The following is a 23,592-nucleotide window of genomic DNA, read 5'->3' as shown; positions in this document are numbered from 1 at the left end:
ACTTCAGCTATAATGAGGAATAAATTGGCATAAAAGAAACCTCTGCAGAATGAAAAGGTTAGTGTGCTAGAGCTGCTTGGATGTTAGTACTGAGACCTGATGTGGCTGAATGAATTGTCATCTTGAGCTAAAGTACACAGATAATCAATCTCTGAATTCAGTCTTGTTGGGATATCTGTACTGAATGGGAGACGTACAGTGTCATAAAGTTTCCACATATAGTGAGTTCAGTAACCTGTGCTCTGAAAACAGCCCAGATAGTAAGGGTTGAATATCCCACTGCAACCAATTTAGTTTTCCAGAAGTCTTGGGCCAATAATTCTGAACACCCCAAGATTCTGGCAGTGAAGTCAATCGATAGTGACATGACAAGGAGGCAAATGGATTAATAAGGATCCTGGTGCAGAATAAGATCAACAGTCCACTTGCTCAGCAACCGAGATTTATGACAAAAGGAGGAATGGAGAAAAAAGAATGAATTTGAGTCCAGCTGGGCACTTGAAAACATTGAGGGAGGGAAACATTGAATGAAGACTAAGAAAATCAACTGAAAAAAGATTCAAAGTATATTTATTATCAAATACAGCTCTATGCGGTATACAACTCTGAGAGAGAAAAAAATTGCATTATTTAAAAAAAGAAAAAGTGATGACCTGCAGGTGTGAAATTCCGGAGTTTCAATTGTTCCTTTTTAGGCCTTGGAGTTTAATTTGCATTTCAGGAACAGAAGTATAAGTATTGTGATTAAATGCATTCAGTATTGTGGTAAACACCCGTTCTGAGCTGAGTTCATTTTAATAATATAAACTAAGTAATTTGCTGAAAGTGTTGCAGATGTTATTAATGGAGCTGTACAAATCATTTATACTACTCACATGGTGTCTCTCACACTGTTTGATTGGGGTTTTTCCAAGATATATTGATGCATGCAATTTCCATGTACTGTATGTTCATTTTCTGAGCAAATTTTAAGTTATTGGAATGCAGGATTCAGGGCAACTTCTATTTTATAGTCGCAGATCTGCTTTAATATATGAGAGAATCCGTTTGGGACATTTGGAACCAAATTCAAGAGGATGGTGTGGTCCATTATGAAACAAGTCTTGACATTTTTAGCTCCTATTTACAAAATCAATATAGAGTCACGGAGTTGCCTACTTGTACTAATCCTTCTTGTCTTCAATTATTCCAAATCTTATGGCCTGCTAGTTCAAGATGACTCTTAAATATTGCTGCTGCTGTTGCCTTCCTCGCCAGCTCATTTGAGATACAATACCTCTTTGTGTGAAAAATTTACCCCAGATCTCCTTTAAAACTCCTTTTCATCTTAAATTTATGCCCTCTAGTGTCTCCAGAAGAACCTTCCCATTTGTTTTGCCAGATTACCAGCTCTGGTGGGGGGGCTTTCCTATGTCAAAACTCAGCACATGTGAAGTGACTTCCTATTTAAATTATTGGCTGTAAAAGGCCCTTAAATGGCTCTGTAAGTGCTAGCAAATCCTTGCACAAATAGGTTTCATGTGAGCACCCACTTGGGAGATCATTTCTCTTGTAGGTCTCAATTGAATTATAGTGGTTGATTTGAATGGAGTTACAACTACTAACAATACACTCGTGTGGCAACACAATTACACTGGTTATTCGTTTGTAACAAGAGTGAATTTGTAACAATAGAATGGGAGGGTTTGCCCACAATCAATCAATATAATGCAACAAGGTCAAAGATAACTAAAGTAAAGCACATTGATAATGTGGATTCTCAAAACTTTTACATTCTAGGCCATAGAATGTAAAATATTGCTTATTTTAGAACAATTACTGACTCATGGAGTAAAGGCAGAAATTACCAGACTTCAGATAAGTCAGAATGATGCATGTATTTTCTCTTCTCTGTCCTCTCATTTCTTTTCTTCCAACTTCTGATTACTTGGTGTGCTTTAAGGAGAATCTAAGAGAAGGAAGGGGAGGTAGAGAGGTTTAGGCAGGAAATTCAAAAATTTCAAACCATAGTCTTTGAAGTCAAATTGCCATTAGTGCAGGAATGGCTGTTGGAAACAGCAAGAAGTTGAGGGGTGCAGTCTCCAAGAGTGGAGTACATGACAGAAATAGAGAGGGCCAATTCCGTGGAAAGATTTGAAAATGAGGAAGAGGATTTTAAAATAGTGATGTTGCTGAAATAGGAGTTAATTTAGGTCAAAGAGAACAGTGTTGATATTGCACGGAACTTACGAGGAGTAAAATTTTGGATTGGTTCGTACATAGAGGAGGTAAGAGATTGCGCGATAGTCTAAGGCTACAGAGGAGCATTTCAGTAGCTGATACCCACCTTTATGGGTGTCGGTGGTAGATGAGTAGTAGTAGGTCTGGATATACTTAACGTCTCAGAGGTGGAGGTAATCAGTCAGCAGCTCAGCTCGATGTCATGCTGAGGTTGGGAGTAATTTGGTTCATCCTCTGGGGACTTTGCAGATAGACCATTGCAGTCAGTGACTAAGGAATGGACTTTATGACAGGAATTAAATTGATGGCTTTGAACTTTGCAATATAATTGGCTAAAATTTGCACACATTGGACACAAGATACTGGAAATCCAGACTAACACACACAAAATGCTGGAGGAACTCAGAAGGTTAGGCAGTATCTATGGAAAGGAATAAACAGTTGACTTTTCTAGCCAAGACCCCATAGTGGACACGTGGTGTGGCAAATGCGAAAGAGTAGAGGAGTCAGTGGAAGTGGTTCTGAGGTACAACTCAGTGAAACACTTGTAGAGTCTATTTAGTTTTGATGAGTTTAAGGTGCAGAGTGCAGATGAAAAATAATAGGGGTCCAAGGAAGGTCCATAGCTAAAGAAGCAGGATGAGAATGGAGAAGATACCAAGGCAACAGCAGAATAGATGCAATGGAACCAGAAGAGGGCACTGCCACACAACTGGACAATGGAGTGGTGCACACAACACATCATTGTGATTTGCAAATAGATTTGAATTTAAAAAACAATATAGAGATAGACAAACAATATCAATAATTTAATAGAATATTTTATAATTCTCATTCAGAAATAGTTGTAGATATAATTGATGTATAATTTATATTCTGCTTGTTGTCTGAACCTACATGCCTGTGATGCTGCTGCAAAGCAGGTTTTTCATTGTACCTGTACCTCACCATGCTTGTGCACATAACAATAAACTCAACATGATTTGAAATCCGAAAAGCTAAATAGAGATTTTAAGAACATTTTTACCATTAGTAAAAAAAATGATAGAAGTTAAATACAGAGGAATCCCCAGGATTTGACAGCTGACATCTGAATTATTCTAAAGAAAAACATTTGTGCAGAAGAAGTAGATGCAGAGTCCTCAGATTCTGCAGCAGTGCCAGCAGCTTGGCAGGTGACCCCTCTCAGCAGAGGAAGGAAAAACATGGGGAATTACTTGTTAATTCATCTTCTATTTGGTGCAGGGGACATGTTTAAGTTCATTATTGGGGTAGTGTGAACAAGGCACTTTGAAAATTGTGGTATATTTAGGCAGGATCAACATGGTTGACCTGTAGGAGAAATTATACTTAGCAAATCCAATGGATTCATCTTAAGGTATAACTAGCAAGGGAAACCAATGGGGGCACAAGAGAATGCAGGTACTGGAATCTGGAACAACACACAAAGCACTGGAGGAACACACTCAAAATGCTGGAGGAACTCAGCAAGTCAGGCCGCATCTACGGAAATGAATAAATAGAAATAGTCAATGTTTTGGGCTGAGACCCTTCTTCAGGACAGGAAAGGAAGTGGGGAGATGGCAGAATGAAAAGGTTGGCGGGGGAGGGGAAGAAGGATAGCCATAAAGTGATAAGTGAAGCCAGGTGGGTAGGAAAGATAAAGGTCTGGAGAGGAACAAATCTGATAGGAGAGGAGAGTGGATGATGGGAGAAAGGGAAGGAGGAGGGACATTGGGGGAGGTGACAGGCAGGTGAGGGGAAGAGGTAAGAGGTCAGAGCCGGGAATGGAAGAAGAAGGAAGAGGAGGGAAAATTATTTTACCAGAAAGAGAAATCAATGTCCATGCCATCAGGTGGAGGCTACCAAGATGGAATATGAGGTGTTGCTGCTCTACCCTAAGAGTGGTCTCATCATGACAACAGAGGAGGACATGGAATGACGTGTCAGAACAGGAATGGGGATAGAAATTAAAAATGGTTAGCTAGCGGGTAAGTCCACTTTTGGTGGATGGCGCGGTGGTGCTCAACATAGCACTCCCCCAGTTTATGTAAGGTCCTACCAATGTACAGGAGGCTGCTTTGTGAGCACCAGATACAATAGATAACCAAAAAATTTGCAGGAAAGCAGTTTGGGGCCCTGAATGGAAGTGAGTGGGCAGGTGTAGCATTTCTGTTGCTTGCAGGGTTAAGTGCCAGGAGGGAGATTAATGGAGAGGGATGAATGGACAAGGATATCACAGAGGGAGTGATACCTGGAGAAAGAGGAGCATGGAAGGGAGGTAAAGATGTGTTTAGTGGTAGAATCCCACTGAAGATGGCAGCAGTTGTGGAGAATGATCTGTTGGATGTAGGGGCTCATGGCATGGTAGATAAGGACACAAGGAACTCTAATCCTGTTAAGGCAGCATGAAGATGAGGTGAGCGCGGATGTCCGGGAAATGTAGGAGATGCGGGTGAGTATAGCCTCATTGGTGGAGGAAGAGAAACCCCATTCTTTGAAGAAGGAGGACAGGAGGACATCTCTGATGTCCTGGAAAGGAAAGCCGCAGCTTGGGGGCATATGTGGCAGAGACGAAGGAACTGAGAAAAGGGAATAGCATTTTTACAGGAGACAGGGTTGGAATAGATATAGTCAAGATAGCCCTGGGAATTGGTAGCCAGTTTAGACCATAAGACATAGAAGCAGAATTAGGCTATTTGGCCCATTGAGTCTGCTCTGTAATTCAAACATGGCTGATCCTTTTTTCCCCTCCTCAGCCCCACTCCCCAGCTTTTTCCTGTAACCTTTGATGTCCAATCAAGAATCGATCAAGTCCTGCCTTAAATGCACCCAATGACCTGGCCTCCACAGCTGCTTGTGCTAATAAATTCCACAAATTGACCACCCTTTGGGCTAAAGACATTTCTCCCCATCTCTGTTTTAAATGGATGCTCCTCTATCCTGAGGCTGTGCCCCCTTGTCTAAGACTCCCCCACCATGGGAGACATTTTACCTAGCAGACCAGTAGGTCCACAGCAGATGCCATCTTGTTGGCTGGTTGCTCAACCCTGGAACATCTGAACAGCAAAGAAACATACATCAGGATGGTTATTGACTACAGCTCAGCACTCAATACCACCGTCCCCTCAAAACTAATCAATAACCTCCAAGACCTTAGCCTCAATACCTCCTTGTGCAATTGGATCCTGGATTTCCTCATTTGCAAACCCAGTCAGTTCGGATCGGCAACATCTCCACAATCTCCATCAGCGCAGGTGCACCACAAGGCTGTGTGCTTAGCATCCTGCTCTATTCGCTTTACACTTATGACTGTGGCTAAGCACAGCTCCAATGCCATATTCAAGTTTGCTGATACTGTCGTGGGCTGAATTAAAGGCGGTGATGAATCAGCATATAGGAGGGGCATTGAAAATCTGGCTGAGTGGTGCCTTAACAACAACCTCTCACTTAATGTCAGCAAGACCAAGGAGCTGATTATTGAGAAACTAGAGATGTGTTGCAGAGATTCATGAGTCAGTCCTCATCGGAGGATCAGAGTTGGAGAAGGTCAGCAACTTTAAATTCCTCAGTGTCATTATTTTGGAGGACCTGTTCTGGGCACAGCACATAAGTGCAATTATGAAGAATGCACGGCAGGGCTTCTACTTCCATAGAAGTTTGTCGAGATTTAGCATGACTTCTAAATCTTGGACACACTTCTATGGATATGTGGTGGAGAGTATATTGACTGGTTGCATCACAGTCTGGTATGGAAACAGCAATGCCCTTGAATGGAAAATCCTACAAAAAGTAGTAGATACAGCCCAGTCCATCAGAGGTAAAGCCCTCCCAATCATTGAGTACATCCTCATGAAATGCTGTTGCAGGAATGCAGCATCCATCATCAGGGCCCCCACCACCAAGACATGTTTTCTTCTCACTGCTGCCATCAGGAAGAAGGTACAAGGGCCTCAGGTTTCACACAACCAGGTTCAGGAACAGTTACTACCCCTGAACCATCAGGCTCTTAATCTAAAGGGGCTAACTTCACCCAACTTCACTTGCCCCATCATTGAAATGACTATTGAAACAACTAATGGATTCACTTTCAAGGACTCTTCATCTCATGTTCTCGATATTTATTGCTTATTTATTTATTATTATTCTTTCTTTCTTTTTGTATTTGCACAGTTTGTTGCCTTTTGAATGCGCAAATTGGTGTGGTCTTTCATTGATTCTGTTATGGCTATGTTCTATTGATTTATTGAGTATGTCTGCAAGAAAATTAATCTCATGGTTGTATATGGTGACATGTAAGTACTTTGATAATAAATTTACTTTGAACTTTGATGCAAAGATTGGAGGGAAATGGTGGAGCAAGTGCTGGCAGGTGATAGGTGGATTCAGCTGTGAGGCTGATAGGCAGCTGAGAGAGGGGACAGTTAGAATGGAGCCGCAAGCTGGAGGTGGTGGATGAAGCTGGGAAAAGGACCAATGGGTGCAGTGCACTTGGATTTGTAACAGAAATCCACATAGGTTCCCTACTATCGTCTGCTACATAAGATGCCAGCACATAGGGCATATATTTGCATGGTTTCACAGTTGGTTAAAAGATAGAAAACAGGAATAACCATGTTATGTTCAGATTGACAATAAAATTACTGGTGGAATGCCATAGGCACAGTACAAGCCCTTTTCCAACATTACCTGAGAGGATTGTTCTGGATTTAGTTAGTTGCTTGCCCCACTGGCCACCACGTCTGCTTGCCCACCCAGCTGCACTGACTTTACTGGTGTGGAAGGATGCACAAGCCCCTCCATAGGACACAACAGGTGAAGAGCAGCAGGGACCACCTGGTGAGTAGACCTTTAGCTGCAGCTTCTTACAAGAGCTGAGCAACAGAATTCTTTCACAATTGGCCATTGCATTTAAACCACCTTAACACCTCTAGCACCCAAATAATTTTTGCTGTATCCTCAAAAGGTGTTTTTGGATTTTGACATAATATGATCATAAGGCATTTCTTCCTACATTTAAACCCTATCAGGTTCCATTTCCCTACACTAGCAACATCACCAATGGAGATCAGAAAAATCAATAATACTGGGCAATTGACCAACTCAAGATACAATGAAAATACTTCCTGAATAACACCTGTCAATATTAGTAAAATAGTCATCCTCATCAATACAGCAAGTGTAATCCCAGACAGCATCTTTTTATTTAATGATTTAACCTTATTAAGCCTTGACTTTCATTGTTCTTGCCTCATATTGTTTTCAAGGTTTCTGTCTGATTCCAATGGTTTTGGTTCTGCCAGAACAGAGTGAAACTGGTAACTCACAATGAACACCTCTCTGATGTGATGTTTGAATGCAGACATTAGTGCAGATGATTTCCATTTCTTAGTTGGATATCATGTGATAGATTGTAAGATGGTGAGTTAGGGCATTGTAGTTCTTCTGTAACAAACTTGTGTCTTTCTCTTACATTCAATCATAGAACTTATCTGCTGATATTGGAATCTCATAGCCACCAAATTTAAAGAGAAATTGACAACTTTGGAACTGATACAGAAATCAAATCCTGTTGCAAGAAACCAGGACATGAAATTTCTCGCAAGAATTTTTGACATTAAATGATTAATTTTATGGGTAAGTTTAAAAGTTCTTGTCTAAATTACTTTATCCTTTATGTAGCTTTGCCAAAGCTGATGTGAAATACCATGAGGAAAGAGCAAAAAGTTGTTTTGGCCAAAAGAAATGAGAAATTGCAACATTCAAATTGTTTGCTTTTCATTGAGTGTTTCCCAATATATATTTGTGCAAGCTATTACAGTTGAACTCTTAATTCGAAGAGTTGATTAAAAATTATAAATTTAATGTATGATCATTAGAGATTTGGAAGAATAAAGCAAGCAACATCTCCCAAGTTTATTGACAGTGGAGAAATTAAAAATAATGGGGATGTGAGAACTGCAACTGAATAAAAAAACTTTTCAAGTAGTTCTGAAGAAAGAATACCAATCTGAAACATTAACTCTCTCGTTTCCTGATATTCATCTCTGCATTTTCTGTTTCTATTTATTTTACCATTGATAACTTTTTTGTGAAACACTTCAAGGTGTTTTTCTATGTTGATATTGATTAATGTTTTGTATGTTGTTATTATGTAATTGGGGTGATCAATGATATAATTTAATAAGCGGTAATTACCTTGCAACAAGGAATCAAAAAGGATGAGTCTAGTTTAAATAGAACTGAGGTTCTGTATTCCAGCAAAGAGAGGTGGATTGTGAAACTCTTGATACATAAGACTATAAAGTGATACTTCCTCATTTAAGAGGCATGAATAATATTTCATTTAAATTGGTCAGTACCATCTTGGAAGATACAGTGAAAAAAGTTATCATCTTCAGAGTGCATAACTTTACCAAAACACTGCAATGTTCTTTTGAGTTTTTTTGTTCCCTATCAACTGGGTTAGTGACTATTTTTTTGCTCTGTGCTTGTGAATTGGAAGTTGATAATAGCTGTGGTTTTGTTGTATCACATAGAACTTACAGCTAGTCAGTATTGGTTCAAATCTTACTCCAGACATGAGCGTATCATCTGGCTGGAGACTGTAGTACAGAACTGAGGGAGAACAGCAAGATGGAAAACACACTCTTCCTCTCAACATACAGACGCAGTTTGTACTCTGTTTCCAAAATTCAGCTTCAGTGAAATTTTATGAATGGAGCAGAATTTATTGCTGATATGTGTGGAGACAGAAAAGACTGCTGATGGGGGAATCTGGAGCAAATAAACAAATTGCTGGAGGAGTGTATAAGGATAAAGTCAAGCTTATTGTCATTCACAGGCGTAATGAAAACTTACTTACAGAAGCATCCCAGGCACATAGCATCAGATACACAATATTCACAAGGAAAACATTAAGTTAAACATTCCTAGAAGGAAATGGGTATATCTAAATATTTACAGATGCTGCCTGACCTACTGAGTTTCTCTAACAGTACGATATTTGCTCTATATATTTATATGTTTAGAGTGAGTAAACCAAGAACTTTCCTGTGTGTAGTTATAAAATATCTGATGGGGCCATACTACGAAAAGCAAAGAATTTTTCTCAGCTTTGTAGATCAGTTACCCCTTAGCCAATATTACTAAAATAGATTATCATGTCAATATCAATTACTACTGGTGAAACTTTGCTAACAGTGTTTTGATCATTGGGGAAGTAAAAATAATTTAGTTACAAAGGAGGTTCAAAGTTCCATCAATTGAAAAGAAGGGACTTAATACAGAGAGGTCTATTTCATTGGCAGAGAGATTAGTAACTAGTTATTGGGAGGTCAGAGAAGAGTAGATTTAAATTAGTTATCAAAAGGGTTAGAGAAGAGTTGAGAAAAGCTTTTCACGTAAGAGCATGGGTGCCAAGCTCATTACTTGAAAGAGTGGTGGATGCAGAAGCCTTTGTCACATATGACCAGTGCTTGGATGAACAGTTGATATCCATAGTCTATAGAACTATCTTTCTTGAAGACGGTCAGGATTATGGCACCTCTGAAATTCTCTAAAGCTTTAATTCTGAATCCAATAATGATGCACTGAATGAAAGACAGGTGTTCAGTTTACTAAGAGAATGTCCAAAAAAAAAGGCAGCATATTTATTTATTGAGATACAGCATGGTATAGATGCTTCCGGTCCTTTAAGCCACGCTGCCCAGCCTAATCACGGGACAATTTACAATGACCAATTAACCTACCAACCAGTATGTTTTTGGACTGTGGGGGATAACCGCAGCACCCAGAGAAATCGCACACAGTCACGGGGAGAATGTACAGGCAGCGATGGGAATTGAACCCTGGTCACTGGTACCTGTGCTAACCACTACGCTATTGTGCTGCCCTCATATGTGGGAGCTTAAGTAAAAACAGAGAATGCTGGAAACACACAGCAGGTCAGGTAACATGTGGAAAGTTAAGATGAGTTACTATTTCAGTTCAAAGACTCTTCAAAAGAACTGGGAAAGAAGGACCATCGGATAGTTTAAGATGCAGAGGGGTGTTCGGGATTTTGTTGGAGTTGGCAGAAGCTGTGAAGGATGATCCACGGGTTAAGGAGGCTGGTGGATTGGAGGGTGATGAGCAGGAATATTGTATACTTGCTCTGTCCAGGAGGAGAGGGGCTGAGAATTGGTGTGTGGGTGTTAGGTCTGTTCTTCTGCAGAGCTAGAGACCAGTGGTAGAAATTTCAAAGGTTTTATTCAGCAACAAACAGTGTAGTTACATTTAATGAGCATTGTAAATCTTTCTCATTCAATAAACTAACAACAAAAAAAATTGTGTGCATCGATTTATACTCTTAATCAGCACTCCCCTTTTGTGTCTAGCTTGGTGTCTTACACATGTTGTCCCTATGTGTTATCTGGCCCTCCAACCCACTCCTGCTCCTGGCTTGCTCCCTGCAGTTCGATCCACCCTGTAAGGTGCATCTGACCAGCCATCCCTTCACTAGATGCAGGACAAGGAAGTCACGCGAGCAAGTAATATTAATCCTTTTAGTGGGAAAGAGATGAAATGTGATCAAGGGCTCTGTCCTTTATGGAAGGGAATTCAGGAAAAAGGGACATATGTCAGAGACATCTCTGTGGGAGGTCTCATTACTGGAGCAAAATATGATGGAGATAGAAGAACTGGGAGAATGGATTGAAGTTCTTACAGAAGGTAATCAAGATAGTAGAGGGAATTAATGTGTCTGGTTGGCTTGTCATTTGAGGTGGAGACAGAGAGGTTCAGAAAGGGAATGGAACTGAAAGATGGACCATATAAAAGTGAGAACATGCAGAAATTGACAGTAAAAACAATGAATATTTCAATATATATATGAAGGCAGGAATAAAGTTATTGATGTACTGGAAGAGAGTTGGGAAAGTGGGTCCAAGAAAGATAGAAACAAAAACTGTTCCATCTATCCACAAAAAGATGCCTGTAGCTTGGGTCCACACCAGTTTCCATAGCTATATGTTTGATTATGAGGAACTGAGTAGAGTTGATGGAGCACTGGAATAAATTTTGTGATTATTCTGCACCTCTACCAAAGCTTCAGTTCATTGAGACCATATTCTGTTGTGGCTTTAAGATTTTTCTTGGACCTGAATCATTATAATTCAGAATCCTTTCATCTGCTGCATCAACAGAACAACAAAATAACAAAGGCCCAGTCAAGACTTTCACCACAATATCAATACTTTGACACAAAAGTACAATTCCCATAGCAATCACTGCTGTGACACGAGGATGCAGGCCACCATTATTCTGGTTTTCTTCCATCAGGCTGGATTATGTTCTACAGAAAATGTGAATAATTTTTAATTGTTCAAGGTGCAGTTGGGGTCATCAGTATGAACACAAAGACATGATGGCTTCCAAACTGATGCCACTGTCCATAAAATTTCAGTAAGATTGTGGCTAGCTTGTTTGACTGTAATGATCATTCCATTTGTTGTGATAACCAAAAACTACTGGAAACTTCAGTTAAATTTGATTCTTCATAGATTAGTCTTTGGAATTTTGAAAAACGCTAGAACATCAGGAGGATTATCCTAGATGATATGCTTCATGCTCCATGACGTTACAATGAAGAGACTTGTCTTGAAGGATGCCAATGAAACCTAACCTTCCTGACATCCTGTCTTGTCTGTCCCTTAATCAGAGGCCACCAGCACGCGCCCCCCCCCCACCCACAACTGAAACCTCTACCTCAGATTTAAAGTTTGCAGAATGTCAATTGATAGTGTGAAAACATCATTAGTTGGGGAATAGGGTATAGGAATAGGAACAGGCAGGTTGTGGTACAGCTTTATAAAACATTAGTTAGGCCACAGCTGGAATATCATGTGTAGTTCTGGTATTCATACTATAGGAAGGAATTGTTTGCACTGGAGAGTGCAGAGAAGATTCACCAGGATATTGCCTGGGATGGAGGCTTCAGTTGTGAGGAGAAACTGAATAGGCTGGGTTTGTTTTGCTTGAAGAAGATAGGCAGGTTGGGAGGGGTCTGTTTGAGAAACAGACAGAGTAGATAACGGGAAACTTTTTACTCACAGAATTATTAAAAGCTAGAAGACATAGGTCTAGGATAAAGGGGAAGAGGTTTACAGGGGATATGAAGATGGTTGGATTCTGGTAGACACTGCCTGAGGGGCTGGTGGAGGTAAAGGCTCTCACAACATGGGAAATATCTAAAGAAATGTTTCTATTGCTAAGGCATTTACGACTATGGATTAAAAGCTGGTAAATAGATTTTTGTGAATGGATATTTGATGAACAGCAGCGACACAGAAGGCTGAAGGGCCTGTTACTGTGCTCTATGAATCTCTGCCATGCATTAACATATCCTATGTGTATGCACGAATCATCCCTAAAAACCTAGGCTGGAATTTTTAGACTATAATCTTAACCTATGGCTATATGGCCTTAAATCATGTTAGGGTTTTTCAAAGTCTTTGAAGGCGTCTTGAAGTGTTAATAACCTTTATAAACATGACAGGAAATTTCTGTACTACAGGCTCCCACAAACAAAAATGTTACAGTACCAGTAATCTGATGTTTTAGTATTATTGTTTGAGAAATAACTATTAGTGAGGACACTGACAATAAATCTCTGGCTTTGTTCAAATCATCACAATTAACCTTTTCCATTCTGGACAATGTTCACAGATTTGTTTCCAAAGTTAAGATATCCTTCCTAATGGTGTGTTGCTCAGATTATTTGGAATGCCTACTGTGGTCAAGGAGTAATTGATCATACCAAAAGTTGCTTATTATATGCCTTATTCATAGAATTACTGTATCAGCATAAAAATATAGATGAGAAGTTTTGGTCGAGTTTTCTATCAAACATTGTATTGTTGAATTACAAGATTCAAGATTCAAAGAACATTTATTATCAAAATATGTTTGTAGTATACATCGCTGAGATTCATCTGCCAACTAACAGCCACAAAACAAAATCATGGAACCCATTCAAAGAAAATATCAAACCCCTGATATCTAAATTCCTTGGTATGCCTTTAGGTTATGATTACAAAATGGAAATTGACGTGCAGATGTTAGGCACTTTTATGGTTATGAAATTCTCTTTTATTTTGAAAAATGCACATCTGAATTTTTGTTGAATGTTGGATTACATTGGAACTTTCATTAGGGCAAATCTTGTCAGCTCTAAATCTGTGCCTTACAAATCAGCTTCTGATTGGAACAAGGAACTACTGAATCAGAAACTAGAACATACAATGCTGGAAGCACTCAGCAGGTCAAGCAGCATCATTTGGGGAGAAAAAGGGTAAATATTTTGTATTCAGCTGTGATGAAGCATAGTATATAATAAAATATACCTTGAGCCAATTTCCTCTGTAGCATTTACAGACAACAGTAAAAAGTATTTGAATCCATGTGACAGTTTATAACATATTCGTGAAAAGTGCATTGGTTAAAAATCAGTTGCCTTTTATCCTAAGAAAGAAATACATCAAAAGTATTATTTAGCTGGGAAGATCCAAAGGCCATTAATATGAAATGGCACATTGTCTCCCCTCATCAAGCTGTGTCTTTCAGCTTCTTCAACTTCCATCACAGGTTTTCAAAAGTTGGCATTTTTTAAAAATGTTTGTAAACCACATCTCTATTTGGATTCCTCAAAAGTTAAAATACTGTTTTTAAGCTTCCATCAGATATGACACACAGCATTAAATTAGGTGAAAGGACAGCAACCAAATGTTGTTATTGCACCTTCATAATGTATGGACCAAGGGCAGCTAAGATGAAATTGGAGGGCTAAGAAGGCAGGAAATGTTACTCAATACTCCTGGGTCTTGCACCAAATAACTTGCTCTGTCACATATGACTCACCATAAAGCTGCTTGGCTCCACAAGCACTTTCACACTAACTGTGAAGCTTGAGGTCAATATAAATTGCATGCTTCTATGTTAATGGTGACCATTCTCGGATCAGCATTAGCCCTGTGGCAAGCTGTTAGAGCTCCATTGCTACTCACCCTGGAAGAGTGTCCGAAGAAACAGAACCTCCTGGCCCTGCCAGATTCAGAAAGTACCTTGCACAGAGGTTGACAGTGGAGCTCAGTGCTGACAAGGCGCTCATTGAAGTCAATTCAGAGTTTCTGTTGTAAGATGCCAAGGATCCTTATTCCAGTGGTTTGGGTCCTGCGGAGTACTGTTCACTTGTGTCTGTTTGGAGCAATGTTTAAGCAGTGAGGTTTATCCTGATGTGGACTACTCCAACCGTGCTAACCTGAACGGTAAAGTGTTAGTCCTCGCACCGGAGAGCATCCAAGGTGAAAATCTGCCATTTCGCCTAAGCATCCATTGAAGTACTAACGCTGCTTCAGAACCATTCATCTAATTCTTTTGACACCTGTTACATACTGGCAGCAAAATTAAAAGACCAATTTCAGCAGTGTATTAAGGCATAAAACAGCTTGGTATGTTCCAGTAACACGGCAGGTAACTGCATGCTTTTTTGTTCCAGTGGTTATAGACAGTTAATGAGAGGTGCAGTTAGATTTTTAAAGATCGATTTACAACCAGAGTCATCTGCCTGTGCTAGTAGTCCTCCAATCCTCTGGCACCATTCCTGTGGCTAGAGAGGATTGGAAACTTGCACTCTGAGCTGCTGCAGTTATTTCCCTTGCTTCTGTTAACAGCCTGGGATAAATTTCATCTGGGCCTGTTTATTTCAAAGGCAGGAAACTCCTTAATACTTCCTCTTTATCCCATCCAATTTTTTTCAAACTCATCTTCTTTAATAATAACTTCTGCATCATCTCCCTTTTTAAAAAAATGCTTCCCAGTTGCTGTGTCAGGATTCTGAGCACTGACCAGCAATAGACAGTTTTACATAGAGAGAATGGAATCTTTTCCGGCTGTGGTAAATCTGAGTTAATATTTAGTATCCTCAAAGCAATGTGTGTTGAGTCAGTTGGATTAGCAATGGAAACATAGAAAACCTACAGCACAATACAGGCCCTTTGGCCCACGAAGCTGTGCCAGACATGTCCCTACCCTAGAACTACCTAGGCTTTACCCATAGCCCTCTATATTTCTAAGCTCCATGAAGCCATGCAGGAGTCTCTTAAAAGACCCTATTGTTTCCGCCTCCACCACCGCCGTCGACAGCCCATTCCACGTACCCACCTCTCTCTGTGTAAAAAACTCACGCCATCTCCTCTGTACCTACTTCCAAGCACCTTAAAACTATGCCCTCTTGTGCTAGCCATTTCAGCCCTGGGTAAAAGCCTCTGACTATCCACACGATCAATGCCTCTCATTATCTTGTATACCTGTATCAGGTCACCTCTCATCCTCCATCGCTCCAAGGAGAAAAGGCCAAGTTCACTCAACCTATACTCATAATGCATGTTCCCCAATCTGGGCAACATCCTCGTAAATCTCCTCTGCACCCTTTCTATGGTTTCCACGTCCTTCCTGTAGTGAGGCGACCAGAAATGAGCACAGTACTCCAAGTGGAGTCTGACCAGGGGCCCATATAGCTGCAACGTTACCTCTCGGCTCCTAAACTCAATCCCACGATTGATGAAGGCCAATGCACCGTATGCCTTCTTAACCATAGAGTCAACCTGCGTAGCAGCTTTGAGTGTCCTATGGACTTGGACCCCAAGTTCCCTCTGATCCTCCGCACTGCCAACAGCCTTGCCATTAATGTTATATTCTGTCATTATATTACCAAAATGGACCACCTCACACTTATCTGGGTTGAACTCCATCTGCCATTTCTCAGCCCAGTTTTGCATCCTATCAATGTCCCGTTGTAACCTCTGACATCCCTCCACACTATCCACAACACCCCCGACCTTTGTGTCATCAGCAAACTTACTAACCCATCCCTCCACTTCCTCATCCAGGTCATTTATAAAAATCACAGAGAAGGGGTCCCAGAACAGATTCCTGAGGCACACTGCTGGTCACTGGCCTCCATGCAGAATATGACCTGTCTACAACCACTCTCTGCCTTGTGTGAGCAAGCCAGTTTTGGATCCACAAAGCAAAGTTCCCTTGGATCCCATGCCTCCATACATTCTCAATAAGCCTTGCGTGTGGTACCTTATCAAATGCCTTGCTAAAATCCATATATACTACATCTACTGCTCTACCTTCATCAATGCGTTTAGTCACATCCTCAAAAAATTCAATCAGACTCGTAAGGCACGACCTGCCTTTGACAAAGCCATGCTGACTATTCCTAATCATATTATGTCTTCTCTCAGCATCTTCTCCATTGGGAAGACTATTTTCCTGGAGAAGTTATGCCTAGTGGTCCACCTGTTGTACCACTGCAAAGGAGAATGAGATGTAGTTAGCCCTTTTGGAATAGGGTAACTGTGATCTACAAGCAAACGTTAATTCGTATATACTGCTCTATTTCCAGCTCCATTTAGAAATTAATAGCCACTGTTAATTTTTGCAGCCTCCTACTGGTGAAGTTTATTGTGCTTCACCATTTTCAGGTGGCTTCTCCTGTTCGATGAACCCTTTCCTTATTCCCTTTCCATGTTAAGTCAGGGATGTGACTACTAAAGCATTCATGTCCAGGAGCACTTGGGTGTTGGAGTATCCTTAAAATTAAGAAGGCCCGCCAGGCCCTGCAGGTTTTGTGAACTGCAAAGACATTTGGTGGCCTCAAACTACTTGAACCAATGCTCTATGGAATTCAGTCAGCAAATTATCTAGAATTAATGATTTCTTTAAAGTATGTACCATTCAGGGACTTTGGTTCATACTGCTGTCAAACACTGAATGCTCCATGAATCATTGAGGTCCAGTTTTGAAGTTAGCATTGAACACTATTTGCAAATGTGATCTACCTATCTTAATGGCATAAGCAACCATCCCTCATGCCCGATATACAGGTTAGTAATAACTATGGTACAAATACCACCATGTGGGTCACACGTCAAATTTGGTTTCCATTGATACTTGAGCTTTGTGTAGCCGTGTTGTGTGCCCAGGAGCCATTTGGACATGCTGGAACAGAAGGTGCGTTCTTTCTCTTCATTAAATGGAGTTGAGAGCTTGATCAGATGAAAGCTCCAGACAAGATTATACAGGTAGCGGCTGATTACAATATTTAATATTAATGGACTTTAGTTTGTTAGATATGTGTGATTCATCTTAAGATTTTACCCTTATCTTCATAAGTTGTGTGTTATGTATCTTACTGTGCTTTATACCCTGATTCAAAGAAAAGTTGTCTTGTTTCTAAATACATAAAATGGTTATATACATTATATACATGTGTATATAGTTAAGTGACGATAGACTTGACTTGATACATTAGGGACATTTAAGAGATTCTTAGACACATGGCTGAAAGAAAAATAGAGGATTATGTGGGAGGGAAGGGTTAAACTGACAGTGGAGTAGATTAAAAAAATCAGCACAACATTGTCGGCCGAAAGGCCTGTACTGTTCTATAATCTGCTGACGATCTTCCATCAGTCATTTCAATGTGACAACCGTTTTGCATGCAGCAATGTCCCATAAATAATAAATGAATGGTCATTGCTTTCAGTGATTCTGCTTCAAAGTGATGTAGCATTGTTGGACAGGAAGCAGAAAGAAGCAGCCTGCTTTTCTTTGGTCAAGGTTTTTGCGTTCTGCTTTAGGCAGTAATACATTGGGAGGAACTATTTTAATCTTTGTATTATCTGATCAATGGCACCTCTGACAGGCTTAGTCTTCATTTAATCAACCCCAGAGTAAAAGTAGAATTACAAACCTTGTAACTCTTAATGTGAATTCAACTAGGTTTGCACAAAAAGCAAACAGATATTTAATTAAAATGAGCAGAGAAACTTTGAAAAACATGGACCAGAATAATATTTGACACATGTATGGAGTGTCAACGGAGCCAATGACTTAATCTCGCTGTAAGCACATCATAAAGACTTTCAGCCTGTCCTTCTGAAGATTGCAGTCTGAAAACGTCGCTGCATATTAAATACCATTCATATTTGATATCTTCAGTTCCAGTAAAAATGCTATTTCATATCATGTGGCACTATTTAGTTTAATTATATCAAAGGTGTTGGTGTAAGAATAAGCAATTTTGCATTATAGGTAAGTTCTTTAATCTTAGGGGAGATCCAGTATTTGTCTTAGAACTCAACAATAACCTCCAAGTAGGTATTCCTCAATTGCTGGATGCTGTAATGACTGGATCTTTCAAGAGTGAGAAAGAAACAAAACAGAAAATGGTGGAAATAATTCAGTCAGTCAGGCAGCCTCTGTGAAAGAGAATCATAAATGATATTTCAGGATGATGACCTAGTGGAGGTAACTGTCAAGAGGGGAGGCATACATGGAAAGCTGGAGGGATTTCATGGCAAGGGAAGTGAGAGTGCTGACTAATCAAGGATGGTAATAGGACAGGTAAGCTAGACTGCAGGTGATGGAAGTGGAGAAGCAGAATGTCTATTTTAAAATACCAAAGATTAATATTCTTAATGCTGGAAGTCTGAAACAAGAATACTGGAAATACTTATTTTGTGAAATTGTTAATTTTGGTGTTTAGACCAAAGTTGGATGATGAGATACTGGTCCTCAACCTTAATCATCAGCAATGGCAAAGATCAAAGGAGGTCAGTGTGGGGCAAGATGATAGGACATCCTATTCCTCATTTTGTAATCATCCTTTTTTATTTTTTTTAAATTAAACATCCATCAAAATAGTCCTTACTGAATGCAGTGACAGAGGCTATGTCTCTGAATACAAATGCTGCTTTTGATTTGATGCATATGAGAATCATTGCATGGTACATGTCAGTATGGCCTGCAGAAATTCTGGCACACCTGAGCCTTGCACCTTGCATATGTAGCACCAAGAAGGTGTTTTCCTGCACATCTAAGAATACTTAAGTCATACAGACTGTGCTAATATAGTGCATGCCTTTTTCCCGGAACTACGGCATTAGTAGTGGGTTGTCATTCCAAGTAGTCATGAACAGCTTAGGCTAGAAATTGTATTGCTCCTTGGTAGGAGTCTTCCAAGAGGACCACAACCTTGTCATGGTTTGGAATTTGGAGAGCTATGCTGACTGGAGTCAGGGCCTTATGCTTTGGGTCACCCATGTTAAACAGATTAAAGGGTAGAGGCCAGATTAAGAATAGTCCACTGATCCTCCAGTTCGGGAGTTCAGCTCAGTGTGAACAACCTTGACTGGTTAAACAAAACTGTTATAGAAATAACAATCCTCATATATCTGTGTGCGACAGTATTCCTGAGTCTCCACCCAAGACTTGCATGACTGACGGTATTGAAAACTGAGATGAAGGAAGCCCTTGCTGGCACAATGAAGGAAACACTGCCAAGGGCCAAGTACAGACAAAGATGTAGGACCTTCACTGCGGCCCTAAGAGCCAGCGGTGTAACGGGCAGTAAGTAGGTAAGTTGGTGGAATGCTATCCCGTACAACATAGTTACCCTGCATCTACTCATATCTGTGCAGCCTAGACACAGGATCCAGTCACAATTCTAGTGAAGATGTGCAGGAGTGCCTTAGATACCCATCTCAGAATCCTTACTAGGATTTAATCTGATTAATATCAGAGATACCCATCTGCACAGATCTCAGAATTCCTACTATGATTTAATCTATCACTAATTAACATCAGTGCTCCTGAAAGAGGCTTTTCACCAAGTGTCAACACTGTTGTTGCTGTCTGATAAAGTGTTGCATGAGAGCTCAACTCCAGTTTCTCTGAGGCAAATCTCAGGAATGCCTGGTACTGACAGAGAGACACCCAGGCTAAAATGAAGAGGTGGAAGGAAGTGCTCACAGAGTTGTACAGTAGCAATGATTACCCCAGCAGCTGGGAGTAGTGCTATATAAACATTTCAAGATTGTGTAAAATAATATTATGTGAAACCTTTACTCTGACCTATTATGCTGCTCTCAAGCACAATAAGCTATCATACTAATGACACAATCATTTACTCCAGCTTCCCTTTCCATTGCTTGTGGCCTTTCCCTTTCTCAGCCAGACACAAACACCCACACAACTCAACAAGACTCTATAGGAGTGGCAAGAGTAAATCCCCGTGACATCCCCTACTTTCTTTACAATGTCTTTTGGTCCTACGAACACTGTAGATCTCCCAAGCTCTTCAAATTTGGCTTTCAAGTTCATGCTTAATTTTAATCCCTCCACCATAAGTATCTGCCCTTTTAGTTCCCAAATCATTAACTACAGAATTTGTTCTCTCAAACCTTCCAGCTTGCTCTTTAGGATACTCTTTAAAACCCATTCGTTTGATCACATCTTATATCATCTGCCCAGATACATCTTTGCGTGGCTGTCTTTCAAAACAGCACTGATTGTGTGGCTGTTATGCACCAGAAGGCACTCCAATATGTTGGAGGCATTATATAAATGTAATTGTTATTGTTGCTATGTCAACCCACCAAGTCAGAAAGTAAAGTGATAAAAGCTGAAAAATTTGGCTGTGTTGCTTGTTATATGGGATTTACTGATGTCTGTAAATTTGGCCCTAACATGGCATTTGATAAGTGTGTATACATTTGCAGCAAGAGTAGGAAGGTGAGGATGAAGAGAAATGAGGCAGGGATCATGCACAGCAGAGAACCTTTTGATGCTGACCATTCATGGATTAAGGTGATCAGGCTAACCTTTGAACAATCATAATCCCAATTCTCCATTCCATTGGGTTTCTGTTTTAACGTCACTTTGTTACTGATCATTACAGCATCTACGGTGACAGAGTAACAAAGTAACAACACCATTGAAATTCTGCACCCGATTTATACATCTAACCACCAATTCATTACCCGATGCATCGCCTTTGTGCTCACCTTCTGTATACTGTTTCCCATCCCAGTATTGCTACAGAGTGTTCCTTGGTAACTGCAGCACAGCATTCAGTGTAGAAGTCTGCAGATGACCTTGGAGCAGCTCCAGAATGCTTGTTTTCAAACTCCGCACTCTTAGTAATAGTGATGTGGTTTGGTCTGGCTCAGCAAAAGGCAGAAAAAGCAAGAGACTGGTGGGATGACAATTGCCAGAACACAAATGCTTTTCTCCTGATTGAGGAAACCAATATTATGCTTCATGAAACCACTGTCACATCGTAGGGTGGTACCACTCCATTCTGGAGTGCAGATTACTGGGGTGTTGTGCTCTCCAAGCTCTTTGAACAGTGATTCACAGAACCATTTACTTCTGTGGCAGCACACCGACTTTTGTTTGGGATTTACTGAAATGGGTGCTGATAAATCAGCTGTCAGGCACTGTTTAATATTTAGACTTACATCTGCTGCAATGGAACTGGTCAATCCTTTAATGCTGGAGAAGTTGAGTTTTGTGTAGAACCTGGATTGTTGCTGCATGTCTATTTATTTATTTAAATATTGATTGAGATACAGTTAACCTGATGCTCTGACTGCAGGCTGCTTGTGCCTGATAAATTACCAGGGAATGATCACATCTCCAGACTGATTCCTATGGAATGTTCACTGTCATTATCTGACTAGTGGCTGGAACTGCTAGATAGACTGACACAGTTTTATTAAATTTCAAAATATACTTTATTCAAAAATAAAATTATATACAATAAACCATTCAATGACTCTGAATCCTTCACAGATATTTCTATTACGGGCTTTACATTTCCACACTTTTAGCCACCCATGTGACGCTCTTTTATTTACTCTTTCTACACTGTTGTTGAGTGGTATACTCCCCGTGGGAGAAGAACCCTAAACCGTGGTCCTTCCCCACCGGGCCCTTGCGGTGGCTGCACAGAGTTTCAGTGCGTCCCTCAGCACGTACTCCTGCAGCCGAGAATGTGCCAATCAGCAGCATTCTCCCATGGACATCTCCATGTGCTGGTAGATCATCAAGTTTCAGGCCGACCAAAGAGCGTCTTTCACCAAGTTGATGATCTGGCAGCAGCACTGGACGTTGGTCTCCGTGTGCGTCCCCGGGAACAGCCCGTAGATCAGAGAGTCCTCTGTTACGCAGCTGCTGGGGATGAAATGTGACACTAGCCCGTCCATCCTCCTCCACACCCTCCCTGCGAACTGACAGTGTGCAAAGAGGTGGGTCACAGACTCCTCCTCACTACAGTCCTCCTCGGGGTGTGGAGACGACGTTCCAGGCATACAGGAGGGATCTGACTGGGAGGGCCCCTCTCACCGCCAGCCAGGCGAGGTCCTGGTGCCTGTTGGTGAGATCTGGTGATGAGGCATTTTGCCAGATGAACTGGACAGTCTGCTCCGGGAACCATCCAGTTAGACTGACATAGTGCCTTCACTTATCTTGCTGGGCAGGCAACAGGTTGTGTTTCTTGACTATTCAGAAGTAGATATCAAGGCAAAGAGAAGTGGGTGAATGTGAGAAAGACCCACTAACACCATTTATTGTTGGATGAAGGAAGAAGTAGGTCAGATGGGGGAACTGCTATAAACAACTTTAATGGGACTCAGCATTACCACCAGCCAAGAACTCTATATATCCACTAAAATTACTTCTGATAGTCTCACTTCCAGTTGGGAGAGGAACAATAGTATGTTACAGCTGCACTTGTTGCTGTGGCCCTAGTTCACCGTCATCTTATCTTAGAGAGAGTGTGTTAAGTGAGTGTTGTATATTGCATTTGAGTATATCTGAACAGCTGGTCTTATTTGCAGACTGTAAGGCTGAGAGCTGGTGGGAGAAAGGAAGACCAGGTCCCCGAGTGATGGGAATTTCTACAAGTTGGGTGATAACGGGGTTGTGAGAATTATTGTCTAATTGGTATTTGAAGATGCACTCACTGATCTTGACCATTTTGGTCACTGAACTTTTTGCAGTATACATCAATATCCTCAGATTAAGCTCCACATTTTTTTCTTCCTACTCCCAAAGCACTCAGAGGGACTCCTAGCTCCCTGTGGTTGGAAGAACTATTTCCTCTCCACATTATCAAAGGCCTTAGCTCCAACACTTGAAAAGCTGCATGGCTCCTCTCTCAGAAGGCTATAAAGACTTCTGTTTTGACTGCAACAATTTTTTTTGACACTCCCCTTTAGTAGTGCAGGCTGGCTTTAATTAGCTTAAACTGATGTTATCGAGTAGCACATGGTTGATGTGCTAGAACAATTAGTAACCATTCTGATGGCTGAGACCAGTTTACGAAACAGAAGCAAGATTTTAAGCATTGCTGCAGGGTTCTGCGTGGGAATAATCACATATCACCCTCCCAGCATATGCTTATCTCCTCCATTCAATGTAGTTCACCGAATGAAATGTTGTACCAACTCACCGAGAATATACATTATGATGTGAGCT

At 40.7% G+C, this 23,592-nt stretch overlaps 1 protein-coding gene across 6 annotated transcripts in view; it reads left to right on the top strand.

The window, feature by feature from the left end:
• The window catches only part of atxn1a (ataxin 1a), a 310,350-nt gene that overhangs the window by 114,086 nt on the left and 172,672 nt on the right, over positions 1-23,592 (top strand). For all 6 annotated transcript variants that reach the window (XM_072283639.1, XM_072283638.1, XM_072283646.1 and 3 more), the window contains one exon: positions 7,706-7,857. The gene's annotated coding sequence lies outside the window, so the exon portion shown is untranslated. The remainder of the gene's footprint in view (positions 1-7,705; positions 7,858-23,592) is intronic.

The sequence above is a fragment of the Mobula birostris genome, chromosome 19 (assembly GCF_030028105.1).
Source record: "Mobula birostris isolate sMobBir1 chromosome 19, sMobBir1.hap1, whole genome shotgun sequence".
In the NCBI taxonomy this organism is placed as follows: domain Eukaryota; kingdom Metazoa; phylum Chordata; class Chondrichthyes; order Myliobatiformes; family Myliobatidae; genus Mobula; species Mobula birostris.
The sequence above is the reverse complement of the archived record's forward strand: the minus strand, read 5'-3'. Positions and strand labels throughout refer to the sequence as shown.